Below are 21,281 nucleotides of genomic sequence, written 5' to 3'. Positions count from 1 at the left end.
CTTTAAAGCTGTGTTCCATACATAATGAAATAGGTTAACCAAGGTCTTCCCATATATCTTATACTGTTATCTTCTTTCTAGAAAGGTAATCACAAAAAAAAAAAAAAAAGTCCTTTTTTCCTACCTTTCTTTTGAGATCTGTTGTTCACACATTTCTGTTGTACTTCACACTGGTGTATGGCTTGGCAGCCACGCAGCTGTTGCTAGCATTTTGTTGTGCAGTTGATACAGTTTTGGCTATCCTCCTCTAACTCCCAAGATGCTTTTTTAATTGAATTACTTACTCATTATTGAAAATTAATTTGAACACAATAAGCACAACCTTTAGAACCATTTGCTCATGTTTGCCAATGTTCACTCATGAGCCTAAGTAAGGCATCATTATTATATATACTTATGCAATTATTTGTGTTTGGCACAGCTCCATTTTCTGTTTTTACAAATTACTTTTTGCTCTTATTCCAATTACGTATATAACATAAATGAATACTAGGATGCATAAATAAACAGTTACACACATGTATATGCATTCATGTATTTATATACTTAATAACACTTGCTATTTTTTAATCAAGTAAAAATAGTATATTTGCCCCCAAATGAAGAAAGAAATTTATCAGTCTCCTTGAGGCTATATTTAGTACTGTGATTAAGAGTGCTTGGTTCAAGAAACGTGGATTCTGTTATAGAATCATAAAATCATAGAATGGTTTGGGTTGGAAAGAACCTTAAAGATCTTAAAGATCAACCCCACTTCCCTGGGCAGGGACACTTCCCATCAGACCAGGTTGCTCAAAGCCCCATCCAACCTGGCTGTAAACACTTCCAGGGATGGGACATCCACAGCTTCTCTGGGCAACCTGTTCCACTGCTTCACCACCCTCATAGTAAAGAATTTATCCTGAATATCTAATCTAAATCTACCCTCTTTTAGTTTAAAGCCATTCCTCCTAGTCCTTTCACTACACTCCCTGACAAAGAGTCCCTTCCCAGCTGTTAATCCCTGACTTGGTTTTCCAGTTGTAAAAAGAAGATTACATTATTTCCTTTGCTTGTCTAACTTGCTCATTTTTTAGGCTTTTAGGGTGGAATAATCAGGTGTATATATGTAAGGTGTAAATTACATTGGGATATGTCCTTCCTTTAATCTGGTAAAAAGTATGTACAAGCACTCAAATGAGGAGTGAGGGAACTCTGTTTGTAGATTCGTCCACTGGAAGCATATTTATTATATTTGTCTTTTTGAAAATAGAAAATGCTATTGGTTGATTTTTAACAGTTTCTTGCAGGAAACTTAAAAAAAAAAGCATGTTTTACAGAAGTGGTGTATTATTTATAATGAATTGGAAACGATAGTTTGAGATTGATGAAACAGTTTATTTATTTTGAAAAGAAATGAATATTTAATTGCTATATCAGTATAATACATTATTTATCTACAATCTTCATTGTTGCAGCCTGGCAAAACTACAAAAATATATAAAGCTGAATGAACAGAAAGCTAACTATATCCTGGGCTGCATCAAAAGCTGCATGGACAGCAGGATGAGGGAGGTGATTCTTCCCATCTACTCTTGTGAAACTCCACCTGGAGCCCTGAGTTAGCTCTGGGACCCTAGAACAAGAAGGACGTGAAAGTATTAGAGTGAGTCCAGAGAAGAGCCACAAGGATGATCAGAGGGCTGGAGCACCTCTCCTATGAAGACAGACTGAGGAAGTCGGGATTGTTCAGCCTGGAGAAGAGAAGGCTCCAGGGAGAACTTTCAGTGGCCTTCTAGTACCTAAAGGGGGGCTACAGGAAAGCTGGGGAGGGACTTTTTGTGAGGGGGTGGAGTGATATGACAAGGGGTGATGGCTTTAAACTGAAAGAGGGGAGATTTAGATTAGATATTAGGAAGAAATTCTTTATTGTGAGGGTGGTGAGGCACTGGCACAGGTTGCCCAGAGAAGCTGTGGATGCCCCATCCCTGGAGGTCATCAAGGCCAGGTAGGATGGGTCTTTGAGCAACCTTATCTAGCGGGAGGTGTTCTTGCCCCTCGCCCTGACAGGGACATTGGAACTAGATGCTCTTTAAGGTCTTTTCCAACCCAAATCATGATTCTATGAACAATCTTCTTCAAAGGGAAACGGGAAATCTTACAGTCTTTCAATTTTAAAATCTGTCTTTTGGAGTCTTTGCTGTAAATAAGGATATGGAACTGAAAGGAACTGAAGTTCCTTTGCTTATCCACCCCAAACGGTTTCTTTAAACACCTGTGCAGAACATTTAAATGCTACTATAATCTTTAAAACCCGCTAACAGTGTGTTATTATTCTTACCAATGTCAAAAAACTACATGAATCTTGACCTTAAATCTCAGCAATTTCTTAGAACAGGCCAAACTCATTCCACTAGTGGGGCTATGTATAACAGGGATCTTCAGGACCCAGCTGAGAAGCAGTCAACTAAACAGATGGAACTAAGATTTTGGATTTTTTCTGTATATGTGTTGCATTGTAAGTACAGGGGTTGAAGGATTGAGCTTTTGGGTTTGGGAAGCTGTTTTTACATCACTATTCTTGGAGTGAATCTTATTTCACAAGCTACTGCTGCAGTGCTGACTTAAGATTACCTTTCTTCCTCTTTTTCATAAGAAGAGCCGTATTTAAGTCAGGCTACAAACTCCAGGTGATCTGTGGTTGAAAATCCTCACAAAAGTAAAGTTGACCTTACTCTTCATCTTAGCATAATGTTCTTGTCTTGTAGAAATGAAATCCTAACACGTACACTAGAAAACTGGTTTAGCTCCCTTTCAGCAGACTTTCCTAAGCACAGCTTTAAAAGTGCATTCATTTTATATTTCTCACACTCTTCAAGAAAGTCCATGAATGAAATCTGTCTTCTCTACTGTAGTGTCAAATTAAATCATTCAACTTTAAAGATAATACAGAGGACTGCAGAGGTTACCTCCAAAGCTGATTTCCAACTGGCTCACCTTCCTGACATTCATGTAAGCAGGAAGTCTGATCCCCATCCATATCTGACTTGAAAGCCCAACGCTTTAAAGTGGTCTGTTGCCCTAAGCAGTACTTACTGTTCTACCACCAGCAGAGAGAAACATCAAACCCTTGCACTTGGGTTATCTTAATCTCCTGACCTCAGAAGCTTATTCTGCTGTCTAAAAATATTTCCTAAGTTGTCACGTTGAACCCCCTTCTCAATTCTTACTCTGATACAAAGTTTTTTTTGGAAGAACTTGTAACTTCAACACATCTGAGAATGCACCTGTGAGCGTCACACTGATGCCCAGCAATATTATGTGAACCCTGTCTCACACCATCGTCTGAATAGCAGTCATATCATATAGAGGGTTAGGACAAAAGTCCCAGTAAAGTACATCCACATTTTAACTGCTGTCTTCAGACAGCTCTGCTAAGCAGCTGTGCTTTATGATACAGAATAATTTCAAACTTCTTACTTTCTGTGCCTTTTTCTTTCCACAAAAGTAAGGTAGTATCATAAGTTATAAGGTATTAGCATCTTCCATGATTCCCAGCATTTTTTCTTAGTGAAGATGTACATGAAAAATATTAGATCACATCCTAATAGGAATTTTAAAAGTAGCCTTAAGAAAACATACTTGAGGCACAATAACACACATATGTATGTGCAAAACTTTGTCAAACACTTTATGATACCCTTGTAATAGGTTCTTTTGATTATTACCATGTAGGATATGTTTTATTTATATTTATCTAAATCTGTGCCAAAAGCATGGGTTAGAAACCACCTGCTTTTCTGAGGTAGTCTTGTCCCTGGCCATCTGGCCAACTTGCCACATAATAAGATTAAAGGCATCTGGGACTGAGATAGGAATAAAGAGTAAATCCTCATGACTGATTCTCTTTGGTGGCAAAACAAACAACAATGCAACAACTTTCAAGTGCTGAAATAAAGACACAGAAATATAAAGCACTCTTGAGCCAGACATACAGACATATGATGAGTGATGGATTGTTTGTGAGTCGTGATTTATTCATTAATGGCATGTACATAATATACTGTACTTTCTGCCATTTGCAGAATTTGTTGAAAACTCAATTAAAGAAGAAGATGTCCTCATGAGAAATTAATAATGAGGTTGCCATATTTACACATTGATTGTAACATATGACACAAAATCACCAAATTCATGGCTGCTAAAAATACCAGGACTGATAGCCCAGCAGATTTTCTGTACCTTGACTCCACAGTTCATTGCTCAAAAAAGTTAAATTGTCCCTCACAAACATAAAAAACAAACAAACAGGCAAACAAACAAAAAAAAAGCTGTTATTGAATGTACCCAGGTTCACAAATATCTGTGGCCAATGTGAATATTTAACATGACTCATGTACAACACAACACCCCAGGCAGACATGCCCTTATTTAACTTTCCATTCAGAGTAGAAAGAGCTGAATTTGTGAGTCAGAAGACTGAAAATGTGAGGTCAGAGCAGATGAAAGAATGGAGAAACGTGGAAAAGGATATGAAAAAAATAGTAAATTGAACCAATTTTTCCAGAAAATTAAAGGCAAAAAATATAATGCAGAAACCTTTATTCAATATCTAGAAAATTTAGAGTAGAAAAGTGATTTTTTTTTTTATAGTATTTCTTGAGATTTTATCTGTGAGATCCAACCTAGTGCTAATTTTGTACTGAACCTGTGGAAATATCTGCATCAGCTTTAGTCCAGCAGTAAGACTACCATAATGGCTTTAGCAGAAAGGTACAAATTTTGACTTTCAGGTGGATGAATACTTTGCTTTGAAGGACAAAAAAAAGAAAGCCACTCTGCTCTTTAGTTTTTCCTGTCAAAAGACATAAAGACTTCATACTTTAAACCACATAATCTATCCACTCCTATCTTGTTCACGATATTAATAGGTTATGTTATTCTCTTTGTCTTTCTGTTTAGGAGAAAACACTCTCCATTTTCCCAGACTGGTAATTCACCTTTCAAATAGGAGCATATGCTGTATTTTGTAAGAAAACGAGAATATGATTCTGGTCTCTCATTGAAAGCTAAATTCTTATCCAATGTAACGAGGATAAAATTGAGTAAGACTGAAAAATATAAGAAGAATGTGTGAGCATGAGAAAATGTAATAAACACCTCGTAGACTGTGCCAGAGCTTGTTCTAAAATTAAATTGCTATTCCTTAGTTAAACCTGACTTTAAAACAAACAAACAAACTAATAAACAACAACAAAATAAGCAAGCAAACAAACCAAAACCTACAAAACACTTTTTCACTTTGAGCAAAAGTCTTTTTTTTTTTTTTTTTAGAAGTTTTAAATATGTAGTAAAAATTCTAGAATGTTCTGATTTTGGTAATAAACTGCTTCATTTCTGTAAGGCAAAGCTATATTTTGAATATAGATTGATCTTATTGTGAGAGTGTTTATTTCCACACAGGGAGTTATAAAGTTAACCTTGAGTTATGTTTTCAGATGTTCAAGCCCATACAGTGATTGCTTTAAGTCCACACTATCTAGAGGTGGGAAAGACAAATATCTGCCAAAGTTTATTAACTTTGACTAGATGTTTAAGTTCTATAAGGCTAAAGTTAGAAGAAATGAGCCCTCTCCAAAGTGTTCTAATGTTGTGAGATGAACAGGAATCTTTAAATACATCCACTGAAAACATCAGAAAAGTTATTGTAGGTCTAAAAAATCTTCTATTATTATTATTATTAGTCAAACTTTTTTCAAGGTAAAATTCTACAAATTTTTAGCTAATGTTACTCTTTTAGCAACACTAATCTCTGTACAAATTGTGTTAATATAAAGAGAGACTTTCAGTTTTTACTCTGCAGAAGCAATTTTCTGTTCTTATTGCCCAGTTATGCAGCTGGATAGTTAGGGAAGCTTCTATTTATCTAACAATTCCTTTCAAAATGAACCTTTGTTAAAGGTGAAAATTTCACTTTTAATTTCTGGACATTTTCTGTACAGAAAAATGACAAACAAACAAAAATGTCAATGCAAAAATTTTGAAGCATTCTCAATGAGCAACTTCAAAGTGAAGTCCAACCATTTGCAAACAGTGAAATCAAAGTATGTGTATATACTATTCTAATACTTGAAAACAACTTCCAGTTTTTGGTCCCTTTAAAATTAATCTTCTATTTTGGAGATGTCATTTGGAAGTTCATTTCATTGATATAGATGATCTTGAGTATATAGGAGGTGTTATAAAGCATAATAATAATAATAATAATTGTTAAAAAGTAAAATTAGAGGTCAATCCTAGTTTCTTTCAGTCATTCCATTTTAAGATTTTATTTTATTTTATTTTATTTTATTTTATTTTATTTTATTTTATTTTATTTTATTTTATTTATTTTATTTTCTATATTTTATTTTATTTTATGTTGTTTTTTTTTTGGGGGGGGGGGCTGTCAAAGATCTCAAGAAATCATCTAGTCCAGTTTTCAGGATGGAAGAGCACAGACGCTATTCTCAATGGATTTTTATCAGAACTCTACATAAAATTGACCATGATAGACTTCCATAACCTGACTCAGTAATCTGTTCTACCTTTTAATTATGCTCACTGGCATGATAAATTTTTACTGAAATTCAGACCTTCCTGCTGAGGAAGGGGAAAGAAAATTCTTTCATGGTAGCAATCTATATGTATTTAAGGACTGAGATCTTATTGGATAGGATGTGTATTGGATAAGTTTAAAAAAATGTTCTTTCTTTCATTGAGACTGATGATCTGCCTGTATCCATAAGACTTATATAACAAGTGCAGCTGCAGTAAGCTGGCATTTGTTTAGGAAGCTGATGGATGAAAGATCTGGTGCGAAACACCATGAAGAAAAAAGTTTTTATACATTTGTTTCAGTAGCTAATTAATACAAGCTCAACCTCACACATTTATTAGAACAGAAATGAAATGAAAAAGAAAAAATTAAATTCCTGTAATGGAAACCTTTTCTGTGGAATTTCATCTCTATTTAAATGTCCAGGAAAATCGTTATTAAAAATCAAAATTGGAAAAAATTCAATCATTTCTAACCATCTGTTGCGCTACTGAAAAGACTATGTCCAATGTGCAGTTATCTGTATTTAAACATAATGATTCAAATCATTTAACTCTTTAAACCATCCACTATTTTGTATCTGACTTCTGCAAAAATGGATAATGCTGTAGGCTGAGCACTCTGCAGCCTCTGCTTCACTGTAATCCACCCTCTATTTCACTCAGTTTGCTTCTTCTGCCCAGGGAGGCAGATAACATGAATAATTTGCCCTCCTAATGCTGGGGATGGATTTTATCAGTTTGTTAGAGGCCATCCTTTTAGCATGAGTGCTCACAATGCATTGTCAGCCCTACGTTCTCGCACTGATGAGTCATCACTCGAAACAATTATAGTTGGCTTTTAAAAAATCATGTTTAAAAATAATATTTGTGATTGTTTTTGAGTTTAAATAATTCATTCACTCTGCCTTTTTCATTAACCTCCAGTTTTCCAGCTCATGAAGAAAATTTTGGAAATGAACACTTAGATCTCTCCTGAGATCTCTTGCTAGGGATGCAGGAGTCGATACTTTGAGAAACATAGTTCCTGTTGTGCCATACACAAAAGAATCTCATGAACAGTAACACAAAGTACAGTGTGTTTTCCAGGGTTTTCCAACCTGATTTGCTGGTGGAATATTCTGGTTTAACACTTCTCATCTTGTTTCCTTCTAGACAGCCTGCATTTTCCTTTTCATCTTAATTATAGCCCCATACATCATTCTAAGTAATTTCCCCAGGCAGTAACAATTTAGGTTCTATGCTTCTGTCTCCTTTGACTTGAGATTCCATTCAGCTCTGTGCCTGGAGTGACTAAGGTATCAAAGTCAGCCACTGTTCTACATTTTGAATGGAAAATAAACTAACAATATCAGGCCTGAGGGAAGCTTTGATTATCTTTGCCACCACTGGTGCTTTTTGGTTTCACCACTTTATTCACCCACACAGTACACCCACTCAGTGCCAGGGATATCTTAAGAGAAAAGACAGGGTATAGCATCTGGACCTGTTCATATTTAAAATTGTGATGTATGTGTAATTTGTATGGATGTATGACACAGGCTTTACAGAGAAAACCCAGTTCTTGTCTTCCTGGCTGCTGGAGCTGTTGCTCAGAAATAGTGCAATGGAAGAGCCAGGAGGAAACAGTTCATGTTTATTCTTATTTGGGAATTTTTACTACTGTCCGTTTAAGCATCTTGGATATATATATATATCGAAGAGCACCTGGCAATAACTGGTAGTTCTCCCTTTCAGAGGAAAATTATTGCTTGAGGGCTTGACTTTGTTTGCTTGAAATTTCTTTTAAAAAATCCTTATATTTCTCACAATAGAGACACATGTTTGAAAAGAAAAACATGTCTGTGGAGTCACTGGATTCTTTGGGAGTTTAGCTGAATCTCCTGAAACAGAAATATGTTTATCTAGAGGGGAATCTATATATATGGATGTGTATGAAGAACATGCAAAGATCACAGAATAGAACTCCAGCCACTAGGCCTCTGTTCATTACTTTCCTGGGAAATAAAAATCTCAAGAACTAGATTTTAATTTCTGTGACTATTTCTTCTTCCCTATAATCACAGTCTGTGTTTTCATCCCTTCATCTCTTTTTATATCAACTTGAAAACTCTGTTCATCCTTACTTGAGAAAGAAAAGGTATAGTTCTGTCTTCATTCCGGCACTACCACAACTTCCAGAGTTGTTGGGATTACATATTATACTACAGCAGATCCACTCCAACAGGACTTTCCTTACCTAGGGCTACAAAAATGGTGAAGGGCCTAGAGGGGAAGACATAGGAGGAGCGGCTAAGGTCAGAGCTGGTCAGAGCTGGTCAGAGCTGGGTATTGAAATTTCTTGGAAAAAATCCAAGCCCTATGTGCCTTTGAGAGTGCTCACTTGTATTTTTCTTGACTTTATCAGAAGTATGTTTTCTGCAGTACAACATATATTATGCACAGCTGGGGTGTACTATAGTTCAGAATTTTCTTCCTCCCAGCTTTTTAGTGGAAGAGAAAGAAACACAGAAAGTCATTTCCCTCTAACAGAAAAAAAAAAAAAAAAGATAAAAAAAGTCCTACACCCGAATCAAGAAAAATAGTAAAACCTTTAGAGATCTCCTGGGAACCTATTAGTTGCCCACAGTCCCAATTTCTTTCAGAGTTTCTGGGAAATATCATTGAGTTTATTGGGAAAATCTCTGGTTAACATTAGAAACAAATGTACCTTAGCTCCCCTAAGCGCTGTTTAATTTCTGCTACTTTAAAATTTCTCTGTAATTATTTATATAAGGAACACTACAGAAATTTTTGTCTCTTCTACTTGTGATACAGAGATTAAGGAAAAGTCATACCATGTCACATTTATCTGTATTGTGGACTTCATACTACTTCATTGAAGCACCTAATTTATTCTTAATTCTTACATATCAGGTAAGATAATCATTCTGAACCACCTTATTTTGTTATATAGACAGGGAAAGTCTCTTCTCAAAAAGGTAAATTTATCAAAAGAATCTTTCTCTGTTTCAAAAGAACAACTTTTCATTGATTGCTAGGAGATACTCACTTAAGCAAGATTGCTAAAATATCTGTACTGTAAGATACGGGTGGATGGAAGCCCACTTCTGTATTCTTCTGGAGGACTTTCAAGTGAATTTGCTCTGGAAATGGGTCTGCCATACTGAACTCTGTGTAACGAGAGCAAAAGAAAAAACAAATTATTTCTATACTGAGTTGAAGATTCCTACCTCAGGACATCATAGGTGAGAGACATGTAAAAGTGAGATTCTTATGTGGAATTAAAGAAAAAACAAAACAAAAAAAACCCACAAACCAACCATGGAATTAAATATATATATATATTCACATATATGTATATATTCTTTGTTATAAATGCCATCAATATCTATAAATGAGAAACAGCTATTGAGTTTAGATATTTTGAAACTGAAGAACCCTTCTTAGCCTATAAAATAAAAGAAATATTTTCAAAAGAGGTCTTGAGACAGGCAAAATAATGAAGATTAAGAAACCTAAATTCAAATTAAATACTGTTGCACTCTTACTTCCTTCTATTTATTATGATTAATCTATGTCCTCTTTCCAGGAACACAGAAACCATCCAATCTGGTGCTAACAGTGAAAGCTGTTGGTATTTTAAATGTCAGTAACATTTCAATAACTCATTAATATTATTGCAAAGAAAACTGTAATCCAGACTGCTAGTAGTGCTCTTGGAAAATCCATTTACCAAGGTTAAAGAAGTCTTGTTGATATAATGCTGCAGAGGTAACACTGAGCTGTAGTACTGCTTCTTTTATCCATTTTTATGTCTTTTTCTTAGTGTTGTGTTGTTAACATGAGCTGGATTTGTAATGTTATTGAATTTTCTTAGTAAAGGTGATAGGAACAGGCTGAGCTTGCTGGTTGCTGCTGCTACTAGTTGTTTGTACTAAGAGCTACATATGGCTCTTTGTGAATACACTGATAATGAACATCATCTAGTCCAACCCCCCTTCCGATCAGGATCACTTAGAGCACACTGCACACAGTATTGTCTCTATAACTATATGACCCTCTTTCTTCTCAAGGATATCAAGTTTAAATAGTTCTTTAAAATGCATGCATTAATTTCAGGGGGAAAAAAAAAGTAAGTAATAATTCATTGTCAACTCATTCTTCACTTTTTTTTTTTCCTGAAGAAAATAATTTCTCAGATGAAAGCAAATTCATTAATTCAGAGTTACTTCTTGAAAAATAACATTTCCTTGAGGAAACTGGTATGCAAGTAAAGCTCTAAAAATCAATAAAGATAGTTTGCTTAAAATTTAAAATCCCTTTACTAAATATATTTAACAGATTATTTCCACAGTTATTCCCAAAGAGATTCCTTTACATCAAGTCTATGAGAAGCTATTTCATATAAACTAATGGGATGTATTTAAATACTGTGCTTTGAAAAACATGAGTGAATATATTCTTTTATTTTTTTTCTCCATTATATTTATAACCAGCTGCTTTTCCACACTTTTCTGAAGGAACATGGGAGAAAAAAAGAAAAAGAAAAAAAAGAAGGGATGATAGCTAATGAAGCTGCATTGCAGAGGTGAGGGCAGTTGCTTGGGGACTGCATGTGAATCCCTTTTGTTTAAGAAAGGATTTGTACACAAATCTTTTACTTATTGGTTGTCAACTTCATGCATCCAAACACTATATGAGAAGAACAGGTATCTTTGGACTTGATTGAAAAAAAGTAATTCAGCTGCACAGCTGCACTAATATTCTTGGAAGTCCTGATGTGCCCTATGCAGATTTTATTTCACATGTCACATTTTCTTCATAGTGCTTCATTTTTTATTTCATTTGTGTTTAGTAGTCCTAGACATGAGCAGGATTGAAACTGGATGCTGAGGGACATTTAGAGTTAGGCTTGGTTGTAGCAAGTGAACTTAATTCCCCTCTAAATCATGCAAAAATTGAGCAGGTGTTTTCTTGAATCATGACTGTGGACACAAGTAACCTTTTTTTTTTTGTATGTTTTTTTTTTTTGCTACTGAACTTTTTTTTCTTCTTCTTCACATCTGACCATTAAGTTCTTGAAAGATTTAACACCAAATACCTAAACTTGTAGGATATTAAGGTAGAAATTGAAGCTGCCTGTACCGTCAATAGAGAGGGAATGGTCTCTAGAAGGCAGATCAGGGTGCCTAAATTTGGCAATGGCCAGGTTTCTAATTGAGGAGATCTAATTGCTAACACACACTTTCCTCTATTGACTGTAGAGGGAACCTGGGCACCAAAGGTAGGTGCTTGCAGAGGCAGTGAGTATTCTCCATTGTCTGTAGCCTATATGGAATAGCATTTAAAGTCTCTGGTATATGTCTGTTTCCTAGTTTATTCTGAACAATGGAACAGGAAGATCTTTCCTGTAAATTTTTCTGTTGGCTTCATTTGGAAGTAGAATTTACATCACACACAAACAGGTACATGTGTTCGTGCATGATTTGCTAGTTTTGGCATGAAGGATTCATCTTTGCAGTTAATTTTTGGTTTGATATTTTAAATTTTAGAAATTAATATTGCATGTCTGTGTATTAGTTTCTTTGGAATGTTTCACCCTTAGTATAAGTGCTAATAGAAGACATATTTTTTCTTAATTTATATTTACAGTACTTGTGTACAGACTAAACGGTACACAACCAAGGGAAAAAGAAAAAAAAAGGAGCTTGAAAAAGACTAACCAGCCACACTATTTATTTAGTATTACAACTATAAACCAACTTTCCACAGTATAGATGTGTCATATGTCATAAATATGACTGTGGTGAAGAGAGAAACAGTAAATTTCTTTTACCACTGCATAGGTAATTTATTTTATTAAAAAATATATATGTATTTCCTCCACAAATAATGCTTTCTTTTCATTTTCTGCATATGAATGTGCCTTTTTCCTGAATTTTTACTGTAGATTTTTTTTTTTAAAGAAATTACACACACTTCCTCCTATTTTCCACATTTCTCTATGTGCACAACATTTCACGGAAAGGTATGCATCCAAGCAAGTGACAAGTCTCATTCCCCTAGATCTAATTAGATTCTTGCCCAGAGGACAGCTCTTCCCTCTTCTCTGGCTCCAGCAGTACATTCCAGATCGAAGTTAGCTTACTTTGCTCTTGTTCTGAGCCAACTGGAATCTGTGAAACAGCAGTAATGTTATGCTGAAATGAAGCTAACAAAGCCTCAGCAGGATTTGTTATGTGGGGTTTTGCACTCCACTAATGCAGCCTTTGACTGCTTAACAGTGGGGAGCTAGAAAAAGAATATGCCCATGAGCCTTAAGACATTCTTGCTGAATCTTGCTCAGCTGATGTAGCGTCTTTGTCCCAGTGCTTATCTGAGTGAATTTCATGCCAATGCATTTTTAGCTTTTATTCATAGCACAAAAAATCTGTTTTCTTGATAGCTCAAATGTAATAACAACAAAAGATGCCTTAATTATTTGCAAGGGAAATTAATTATGCATGATGCCTACATTTTGACCTTAGATTTAAGCCACAGCAGCTTATACATGGGGAAAAAGGAAATTTATACTTGACATCATGAATAGTAGCCCCGATACAATGGAGAAATAAGTCTTATTAATACTTCAAATAATTAAGACCATACACTTGATTTGCTTTACTATTACTTGCTGTTTATGAACACTAAAGAGCCATCTGAGAAACCTCCAGATTCCCAGTCCTCTCTAGATAACTGATGGGACATAAAATGATTTGAATATTTGAATAAGAATTGCCATACTCAATTAATTGGACATGGCTAATATACAGTGGAATATAACAGCAAAAAGTCTGCAGACTATGCCAGCTAGCTAAGAGAGCTTCTTCACACAGAACTTCTGACAGTTTGGCCTTCTGCTTGTGAAGTCTTTCTAGTCTGCCTGTGTTTCTAAGCACATTTTGTATGTATTTGTGTGCGACTCCTCTGATGGGTAGAGCAAACTACCAGCCATTTGGAACATACAAGGATCTTCTGAATTTTACTCACCCACAGAAAATGAATTTGTGAAGGTCAGAATGGTTTTCTAAAACCTCCACAAACAGAAAAGGTTAGAAAGATGTGTGCTGCTTTCCTGCAGATTCAGCACAATAGCTGATGGAGAAGGAACTGAGTGCCAGAAACTGGAGAACTATCCAAATTAGGTGTAGGGGTTGAATAAGCAGTGATCTATGAGGGGATATTCAGTTGCGTCATTGTCTTTCTGCCACATGCCTGCAGAACAATTTGGATGAGAATCTGTTCCAAATTAATCTGGAATCTGCTGGAAACAGCAAAATACAGGGGTTGTGGAGGTTCATGTGTAAGCTGTTCATTCACCTGTAGCGGCAAGTGAATTTAAGCTCAGGTGTATCTCCACTGACTGCAACAACAGCTTAGACACTGGTGTGCCCACAGATACTTACTCTCATTTGGATTCAGCTCTGGAAATGAAGTCTTCCTCTTTGTCTCTGAGATACAGACCTCTCCAGCACAGGGAAGGGAGAGCTATGTTTTGGTATTTGTTATAGATTGCCCTCAGGCACCAATCTGTTGGTCATTACTCCTTAGAAACCTGTGAAACCCCATGTGGGGTCCTCTGTGTTCCCCACAGGAGCTGATAGCAGCCTCCATTCTTGGTAAGCTGATTGTCATAGCTGTGATGATTATATTCTCATTTTCTGATTACCTTTCTCTTTTGCTTCGGTGTCAGCTGGTGACTTCTCCACCAGGTCTGCTTCAGTGGATGCTCCCTTCTTGTCCATGTCATCTTTTGGGTTGTTTTTTGCATGGGGAAGGGACAGAAAAGGAGAGTACTTACCAGTGTCCATGGGCCCAGTGGTGGTCTGGGGTTTCTTACAATGGCAGACTTCATCAGGAAGCTTGGCCCCAAGAAGGTGACACCCTGCCTGTGATGGAGGAGGACCTGGGGAGGGTGGCCTGTGGCAGCTTTCAGGCTGGCTGCAGCCCAATGCTTGAATCTCAACACTGAAAAGGTTATTCCTGCTGTGGTTTGTTTGTAAAATGCCCTTGAAGATGACGGCAGCTATACACATGGCAAGTAATAAAATATCATTATAGTGTAATTAGTTATTATTACCTCAGATGGCTGAGATTTGGCTTCTTAATCCCTTCTGCCATGGTTTATTATAGAACAGGAAAATAAAGGGAAAGAAAGTGGTACACCACAAAAATGACATGGCAACATCACGGTAATATAATGTGTCTAAAAAGAAGCTGGAATTGAGGCAGCACCAACCCAGATGCATCCAGAAATAGTCAAAACTGTGCAAAAACGACTTTAGGATTAAAGTGTATATAAAACTCTGCAGAAATGACTTCAGAATATACATTTAGTATGACTTTAAATTTTATATGACTTTAGTATATAAATTAACATACAACTTAATTCAAAATGTTGTATACAGTTTTTGAGAGGTTTACCACCTCACTCTGAACTCATTCTGTAAAATAGTTAAATTTACTTTGTTTTCTGAAACGGAGCACCAACAACTTCATTTAGAATTACAGAATCATTAAGGTTGGAAAAGACCTCCAAGATCACCTGGTCCTACCATATCCCTACCACCACGATCACTCACTAAACCATGTCCCTAAGCACTACATGTAACCTTTCCTTAAACACCCCTGCCTCCCTGGGCAACCTATTCCAATGCCTGACTGCTCTTTCTGAGAAGAAATGTCTCCTAATTACCAACCTAAACCTCCCCTGGTGCAACTTGAGGCCATTCCCTCTAGTCCTATCACTAGTTACCTGTGAGAAGAAACCAACCCCCAGATCCCCATACCTTCCTTTCAGGTAGTTGCTGAAAGCAATAAGGTCTCCCCCGAGCCTCCTCTTCTCCAGACTAAACAACCCCAGTTCCCTCAGCCGCTCCTCATAGGACTTGTGTTCCAGGCCCTTCACCAGCTTCCTGGGCCTCAATGTCCTTCTAGTAGTGAGGGGCCCAAAACTGAACACAGTACTTGAGGTGTGATCTCACTAGAGCAGAGTACAGGGGGACAATCACCTCCCTGGTCCTGCTGGTTATCAGAGCAAGGAGGAAATCTCATACAACTTTGATTGACTGATTCAGCTGATGTCTTTGGAGCTGCTACTTGTGACAGTACTGAGGAGATGAGTTCCTGAGGCTTGCTGCCCCCATTCTGAAGCAGGACTTGAAGAAGTCACTTGTCTCATTGAAGTTTCTTCCCCATCAAGTTTCTTTATGCTAGCATCTTCAACCTCACTGTTTGGTGCCTTATATATTGGGGCAGCTTTTAAGTGGGTGGCTTTTGAAATTATGGAGGATTATTTATTTGGCTGGATCTTTGGAATGAGCACTCTGTTATGGTCCATTAATTTTCATTCTCTACTCATATACATCAAGATGCAAAGTGCATTTGTGAGCTGTAATTCTCATTCTATTGTTCTTGAATCTGATGGTAAAAAAAATTACAGACTTCACTGAAAAAGTTTGGGACCCATTTTGAACTTAACCCTTCATACTAGTCACAGGAAAAGTTCTCAATACGTTTTTAATATGCTGAATATGAAGATGAGCTCACCTGAAACTGAGAGTAGAGTCTTTCCATATATTATAAAACTTTTGAATATTGTTAGCAGCATGTATGTGAATTTACTTAAGTGGTTAGCTAGGTACAAAAAATACCAGGTAGAAAACAATCATAACTTGTAGTTTTTACTGCATTTGCGTAGACAATACCCAGACTGATGCACAGATATATATGTGCAGAGGCGGGGAAGGTGTGACAGTTTGAAGACCTAATATCTGTGGCGTAACGACCACACGGACACCAGGGTTCTTCTAGGATCAGTAACTGCTACTTCTTTATTGATGACATAACTCCAGCTCTCTCTTACTGAGGGCCTAACTTCACCTCTCATATAGAGGGCATAACTTCATTATCCTTGTTGCATCCCCATATCGAGGACAGGTTCCCTCCTTATGCCATTCACCCCACAGCAGTACTTTTCCACTCACTATCATTGGTCAACAGCTTCGCCCGGCAACCCCAAACACCCAGCAAGTTCCATGCCTTAACGGCTGGAGAACAAGCAACCCTAGACGGCAAGGCATCTCCTGAATCACCCTTCTTTGTTCCCTCTAAACTCTGTACATTCCTGATGGCCTCATCGTTAAGAGTTCGATGTTATCACCAACCATGGGGCTTGTCGACCCCCATGGCCACACTCCCACAAATATCTACTAGTATTTGGCCACTTCCTGCAAGGATAGTTGATTACTGAGCTTCTGCAATCTTCAGAGCAAGCTGAGGATAATCAGTATGAAAGCAGTTTAAGAAAATGTTTACCTTTTTTTTTTTTTTTATTTTTTTTTTTCCTGTGCCTCAGTTACTCATTGGAGCTTGGTAGAGAATCTCTTCTTCCTTTCCTCAAAGTTTAAATGTTTACCTTATGCGAAATGTTTCTGTGATGTTTCAAAGAGAGTGTAGCTGTCAGTGTTGACCTCTTTAAGAGTCATCTCAAGGTATACTTAGATGTCCTTGTACCCCTGACCATCCCTGGTGGTGTGCAGAAGCTGTGTGTTGTGTCAACTTCACACCTCCTGCCTGGCCTGGGTATAAGGGGTGTGGGGGGGTGGGGGGTGGGTGTGGGGAAGAAAAAATGGGAATGGATCTGAGTTAAACTGCACAGAGATAACATAGCAACCTCATTCATTTTTCACCTAATTTTTCATTTTAAAAATTATATATATAAATTTTTTTTTTGTAAAGTTTGGTTGGAGAAGACTTGTAATTTGATGGAAAATCTTCAACAATCTCTGTTTAAAATCTGATGGAATCAGTTCTTAATTATTTCCAGTGCTATCTTTGCAGTGCTTTCAGATTTAATAAATTACTATATTTTTAGGTGCATAATTGCAGGTTAACCATGATTTAATATCTGCATGAGTTATGTGAGGATAATAGACATTAAACCCAAAACTCCATCTCATAAACCTCCTATTTCTAATCTTTCAGCTACATTTTCCTAAAAAAACATCCTGCGCCTGTTCTTGGGAGCACTCTCCACACAGTTGGACCTGACTGCCTCTAATTCTGCCCTGTACCAGATGTTGAGTTTATGTTGATTATCTAATGATATGAACATAGTGAGGACTAATTTTCCATTTTTGGTATTTTTAAAACAATATAGATTAACTGGTGCAGGTTGTACACAGGATAACATAATAACGATGGAATCTACCTGCTGAAAAAAAACCTTGATGGCTTAATGATGGTTTAGGCAAAACAACAACAACAATGACAACAACAAAAACAGGATCAATACAGCAGAGCACTTATTCTTTCTTTTATTGCCTTTTATGTAAAAAGTATTACTAAGCATATTATGGAATTAAAATATTGAAAAAGAAACACCATGTGAAGGAGAGAAATGAAGATGTAGCAAAGAAGAAAGGATGGTTTCCTGAGGTAAGAAGAACGCTAAAAAATCAATGAACCCGTGGGATAAAGGGAGGTAGCTCCAAATGTCAGAAGCTGCATTGACCTGTTTGAATGATGAATTGTAGCACAGAGAACATTATGGTGTAGGGCATGTAACAATATGCCAGTACAAGAAAGGTTTCAGAAATGTCACCTGTCAACAAATCATACTGCATAACCTCTATTACTGGAGTCATCTAATATCACGACCTTTTTGCATATAATATTAGCCAATGCATTGAAAATGCTCACTTAAAATATGTTTTTTAGTTAATAAGTGTCTCTGAAAACATTATTTTAACACAACAAATAGAGTGACAAAAATACAGAATGAATGATCATGAAGTGTCTGAGCAAACTGAGAGAGCGTGATAAGGAAGATAAAATCATGTTTTTGTTAACTTGTTCTTCAAAATCTGAGAAAACTGTTGTTTTGGGAAAGTTTTATATCCCAAACATGTTTTCTCACTGGAAATTTTATTTTATTTTATTTTTATTTTTATTTTTATTTTTATTTTTATTTTTATTTTTATTTTTATTTTTATTTTTTTTTTATTTTTATTTTTTTTATTTTTATTATTTTTATTGTTACTGTTACTGTTACTGTTACTGTTATTTTTATATATTTTTTAAATTTATTTTTATTTCTGATAATTTTACTGTTACATCACCTTGCAAGCTAGCAACATTTCAGCTGAGTGATGATACAATATGAGTTTGTGCAGGTGTGATATAGCCTGGGGAAAACTTTGGGGCAGGCAGTACACTCTGCAGCTGCACGTCTGTGCTCTTGATCTCCCTCCAGGAGCCCATTGTCACGCCTATCCAGTGATCACCAGCACAATCACACTTACAATCACAAACCACAAAGCTATTCTGAGACACGGCTACAGGAACAGTCTCAGGAGTCACACTGGAAAGCATATGACAACTCTTCCAATTGTTTTTGCCATGTATCTGTAATAACCAATATGAAAGAAAAAATGACAAAATTAACAAACAAAAAGACATTTTATTATTATTATTTATTTATTGCTTCATAGATTAGTTTATCTATGTAATGCTAATGGGATGTGTTTTGTGGGACCAGAGAAGCCACTCTGGGTACAGATGAAGGGCATAAAAGTTTTCTGCTTCCTTCACCCTTCCTCAGTGACTGCTGATTGTCATTTCAAATCTTCAAGTAGATGTAGTCTATGAGAAAGATACGGTCTGGAAACAAACCTTGCTGCTCACCTGTCTCCTCCAGCCTGCACTCAGTAAGACAAAAGTCCTGTGAGCAGTTGTGCCAGGAAACGAGAAGGGAACAGCACTTTGGATGGGGGGGATGGGGGGGGGGGGGGGATGGGGTGGGAACGTAGAGTGAACTGATGAGCAGTATCGTTACTGAAAGGCAGAAGGTGAACCTGGAAAATACCTATTCACAGACAGTGATCTTGCACTAGCCAGGGATTTTATTACTTTACATCGAGTAGTCTCCTAGGGCCTGGGAGTAAATAGGTATACTCTGGCTGCACTATCTATCTAGCTGCACTCATGAATGAAAATTCTCAAACAAACAGACTTTGAAGAAAATTGCCTTCACAACACAGTAACCTTTCCTGCTTGGTTTGCAGTTTCCCCAGAGCTCCTGCAGCTAATGTTGCCTCATTCTTCTAGTCATGGGAGGCATCCACAGCTATGATATAGAAAGAGGCAGAAAATATGTAATTTTCTTTCACAGAATTTGATGAAAGAGACAAAGATGTCATGACCAATGTAATAAGTGTAGACCAGATATCTGAAAAGGCCAGTAACTTTCCTTTTTCCCTGAAACAGTTCTTAAACTGTGGCCAATTTCCTTCTCTCAGACAACAGTTTATGATATTCTTTAGACCCTTGTCTGAGGTGGAGCTCCTGAAAAGTAATAGACTAGAGAGTCTGGATGCCCTTAGGGACCATTACTTACAATGCTGCATAAGCTGGTAAGTGAATAACAAGAACTTTGCACTGCAGGTAGCTCTGCTGAACACTTTAAATACAACCATGAGGATCAATAGTACCTGTTCAAGAATACTTCTGGGAAACTCAGAAAGAATACTCCTGGTCAGTACTCAGACCACATGTGACATTATACGTGATAGTATTTTTCTGTGAGTTCCTTCTTGCTTTCAGAGAGTAACGTTATACTTGTAATAGCAGGGAAAAAACCACCACCACCACCAACAAAAACTGTTAAACAACAATTCTTGTCAAGCATTTACTAAATTACACTTACCCAGCCTGTCCTTGCTTTTTCTGCTTTCAGGGTCTGGTCTTGGCAAGCTGCAACAAGGATCAGAACACAGATTTGGAGGTGTAAGCAGCATGTTCACTTTCCTGTGCAGGCAAAGCATGAGATCTCATAGAGATCAGGAGACCCCACTCTGATAAGCTAAGTCTTTTTCACCACTGGAAAGCAGCCAAAAACCTGATCCAAAGTTCACAAAATATTTCATGTTCTCCGAATATCACAGAAACAGGGTCACTCTGAGACAGAACAGCCATACAATTTTGTATAAAGAAAAATACCAGAAAATATTTTTGTCTTTTCACATTATTTTGCTTGGGAAAAAATAAATATATAAAAAAATAGGAGGTCTTGGTCATACTTGCTGTTTCTTCATTGCTCAGATTCATCCTTTCCATCTTCACTTATGTCTGCTTTATTTTTTGCTTCTCAATCTGAGTAAGAAATTATATTCAGAATGCTATGGAAAGAAAGTTATCTGTTGTGTCCAGACCTCTGCTTCTTCAGATTTGTTGGCTGTCACGCTCAGGAAGCTTTTATTCATTCCTAGCTTAGCTAGTACATTTTATTTGCAATGTGTTAATTTGTTGCTTCTTGGTCAGAACACACGGTTATCGGGTCCAGGCTTGTGAAAAAGAACAAGCTTGAAGACTGAAGAGTGAGAAGGTGTTATTCTTTTAGAGTCTTTGTCTAATCTGATCTGTGGATTAGAAAGCTTTAACAATTATGCAATTGATATCTTGGGGAGTAAGGATAAAAAGGAAAAAGACCAGACATTGTAAGCATTTAAAGCATCAACATCCCACTGCATTCAGTAGAGGTTATCCACATGGAACCTTTGGATGTTTAGACTGGTGACTACTGCAGAAATTCCCACTCAGTTTTTGTAAAGAAATGTGCATTTCTGTAGATATGGAACTTGGACTAGGTAACTGTATAGGTA

The 21,281-nt window shown here is 36.8% G+C and overlaps 1 long non-coding RNA gene across 1 annotated transcript; it reads right to left on the bottom strand.

Moving 5' to 3' along the window:
• Window positions 1-6,003: 6,003 nt before the first annotated feature.
• LOC308192192 lies at window positions 6,004-19,376 on the bottom strand. The gene is made up of 3 exons (XR_013948614.1): window positions 14,420-19,376; window positions 9,629-9,749; window positions 6,004-8,841 (listed from the first exon to the last, which is right to left on the bottom strand). It is a non-coding gene; the product is annotated as an uncharacterized lncRNA (long non-coding RNA).
• Between the last annotated feature and the right edge of the window lie 1,905 nt (window positions 19,377-21,281).

The sequence above is a fragment of the Anser brachyrhynchus genome, assembly GCF_964034855.1.
Source record: "Anser brachyrhynchus genome assembly, chromosome: 3".
NCBI classification, from domain to species: domain Eukaryota; kingdom Metazoa; phylum Chordata; class Aves; order Anseriformes; family Anatidae; genus Anser; species Anser brachyrhynchus.
The sequence above is the reverse complement of the archived record's forward strand: the minus strand, read 5'-3'. Positions and strand labels throughout refer to the sequence as shown.